Consider the following 3,082-nt stretch of genomic DNA (forward strand, 5'->3'; position numbering starts at 1 on the left):
CATAGAGCCCATAGAGTTAAAGGTGGTGGACTGTAACCTGTAAAATCCATAGATTTAGGAGGTCCCCTGGTGGCCGTTAGCTGTAAAAATCCATAGATTAGCCGCACCGTTATAAAAGCTGCAGGGTCGAAAAATGGGAAAAAAGGCGCGGCTTATAGTCCGAAAATTACGGTAATCATTTTTCCCCATTGACTAAAAGGATTTAAATTACATTTTGTATAAACTAAATATCAAACTTTTCCTTAAAGGGGCACTATTCTACTCATTTTCAGGTTCATATTTGTATTTGTGTCTCTACTGTGACATGTGTTGATACTTCAATATTAGTGGTGGGGCAAAATCTAATTGTTATGAATGTCTAGCTTCTCCTCGTTTACATCATCATGTGATTGAAAGCCCAGCTGTACCTGTTGCTGTGACGACGATGGAGACTTGGGTGTTGTCGAGTCGTCGCCACTGTCATCGTCTGTGATCTTGAACTCCAGATCCTCCGTGTACCTCTTCCTCTTCACCTGACGGCTGGAGCGGCGCTTCTGTTGGACAGAGGGAGAGTTCTGTGAGTTCGGGACGGCTTTCCAAAGTGTAAATGTAAATGTGTAGTGGCGGAGAGAGGAAAATACAGGGCTGTTCTATTCCATCAAACGCACTTCAATTGTATTATTCATTATTCTCTTCCATATGGTGCGGCCTGTTATCCATATTGACATCACCCAATTTGCTGGGCTGGAAAAGTAGCCAAATAATGAGTGTGTGTAAAAAGACAAGTGTAGTGAACAGGAGAAAGAGGACACACTTCTTCCGGAGCTTTCCTATTTGAATGAGAGCCACGACTCTTTATGCAGCCAGATGCTACTCTGTTTACATGGCACACATAATTACATTAGCACATCAAACATTTATCCGTTTGAAGAGGGCTAAAGTGGAGTTCTGTTTGTTCCTCCAAAGAGCACCTTACTGAACAGGAAGGAGACATTTTGAATTGTATTTGAAATAAAACATTGATGCGCCAACTGAAAAGTTGCTGATAGTGCATCAGATGAACTTGGCAGTTGAGCCTGTGGTTGGTCTGTCAACAAAGCTGGTTTACAACACAAACAGAGGACAGCTTCTATCTCTACAGGCTGTGACACTGAGGGATGTTTTTAGGTGTTATGCCTGAAACAAACACTGCAGTCTTTTCTTCTCAGGAAGGTTCCTAACCGAGGGAAAGACCCAAAAGTACCTATGGGCCAACATGCATTTCTGATCTTCTGCTAGATTATGAACCACACAAAACTCTCAGGGGGTCTGGGACGATTTGCTTTCTGTCCCCAGAGTCAGAACTAATCATTGAGAAGCAGCTTTCAGTTATTATGCTCCAAATATCTGAAACAACTCCCAGAATCCTGCAGGTCCGCTGTAACTCTTACTACTTTGAAGAAAAAAAAATTCACTGCAAAGCCAACACATTTATATAGAACACATGGGGGGGTAAGTATCTAGATGTGTTTTGAGTAGTCCATGTATGAACATTTTTAGTCTGCACAGTTTTTCCTAAGTCCTGATGAATTCACATTCAATCTTTCAATCCTTAAACCCATGATGTTTTTCAATGAGTTTAAGGGAAAGTGATTAGACATAGGACCTGATTTTTGACAATTAAACAGCAACCATCTTATAATTCGTTAATTTGAACAATTTGTGAAGTTTTTAAATGGCCGAGAGTTGAAACGGGCTTCTAAAGCGCTGCTTTTCTGGTCTGCGTGTCGTACCTGTACGCCGTCATCATCGTCATCTTCAGGAGCTGAGGGGGGTGGAGACTTCACCTCCACCTCATCGCTGAATGACGGCTCTCTCTTCCTCTTGGATTCCTTCTTAGCAGCGCTAGCCCCACCCTCAGACTCAGCCTTCTTACTGCTGTAGGGAGAGAGAGAAAAAAAAACGAAATATTCAATAAAGAAAAAAAAAATGACTGAAAGTAGAACATTCCTCAAAGTGTTAGGCATTCCTGAGTGTGTGTGTGCCTGTCTGTCCCAGGGCGGTCGCCATGTTTGATTTACCCATTTAGAAATCATTAGTGTGCCTCGGGCTCTGGCACACAGGGGGTTAATATGATGAAAGACTGCAGAGAGGCGGAGGGAGCGAGATAGAGAGATACAGGCACAGAGGAAGAGGGGGGGGGGCATAGAGAGACACAGGGAGGGAGAGACAGGCAGACAGAGAGAGAGGCCTCAGAAAGAGGAGGGGGGAGGGGTTGAAAGGCCCCCAGGCTTCCTCTAATCTCTGGCATGGAAAGCAAGAGGAGCTGGCTCCATCTGCGAGAGCGCGCACACACACCACAGGAGGAAAGCAAGAGGACACTGGGCTCCCCTCTTCTGTCTCTCACACCGGCCATCAGTACTCACTCTGACACGACGAATAGTGGAGAAGCTTTATAAAACACAGATTTTTAAATAACTACATTCTGATCTACATTCAGGCTGTAACTAAAGTTGTGACAGGACAGAGTTAGATTACATAGCTCCAGTATTGGTGCTACTTATCCAATGTGAATCCTTAAATCCACCATTCAACTATTTAGATTTCAACATTTTTAGCCTTCTAAACTTGTAGCCTCAATCTGAAGCGAGAAGAGCAGCAGAATTCAATGCTGACCCATTAGAGGTGCACACATTGCAATAACTGTTTTTTTAAGTCTAACCTGCCGATCCAGATTTTCTTTCCAAGAACTAGAAGTTCTTCGTTTTTAAATGGAGTGAAAGAGTTAAGATGCCTCAGGTTAAGTGATGGGAAGCCCTGCGCAAGGAGTTCGTTTACAGAGGATTTAATCAGACAACAGTTTTGTTAAACGTCTCCTATCATGCTATTTTTAGGCAATAGCATAGGTCTCAGATATATACAAATATGTCTATGAAGTGTTTAAAAAAGGGGGCGGAGCTTATGCCTACTAATGTGGGAGATTCTACCGGCAAATACTGCCGTGAGGAAACGCCATATCATGGATTATCAAGGATTATTTCTGAAACAGTATGGAGCTCAAAGGCTTTCTCTCTTGCCGGTTATACCACAAGGTGAGTTCCTTTTTATTTCCTGCTTCTTCACA

The 3,082-nt window shown here is 43.0% G+C and overlaps 1 long non-coding RNA gene across 1 annotated transcript; it reads right to left on the reverse strand.

Annotated features, from left to right (window-relative positions):
- Positions 1-242: 242 nt before the first annotated feature.
- On the reverse strand, positions 243-2,089 carry LOC104941110 (uncharacterized). Its single transcript, XR_797861.1, has 3 exons — positions 2,040-2,089; positions 1,752-1,896; positions 243-533 (listed from the first exon to the last, which is right to left on the reverse strand). It is a non-coding gene; the product is annotated as an uncharacterized lncRNA (long non-coding RNA).
- Positions 2,090-3,082: the final 993 nt, after the last annotated feature.

This window comes from Notothenia coriiceps, unplaced genomic scaffold (genome assembly GCF_000735185.1).
Source record: "Notothenia coriiceps isolate Sejong01 unplaced genomic scaffold, NC01 NC01_scaffold00003139, whole genome shotgun sequence".
NCBI classification, from domain to species: domain Eukaryota; kingdom Metazoa; phylum Chordata; class Actinopteri; order Perciformes; family Nototheniidae; genus Notothenia; species Notothenia coriiceps.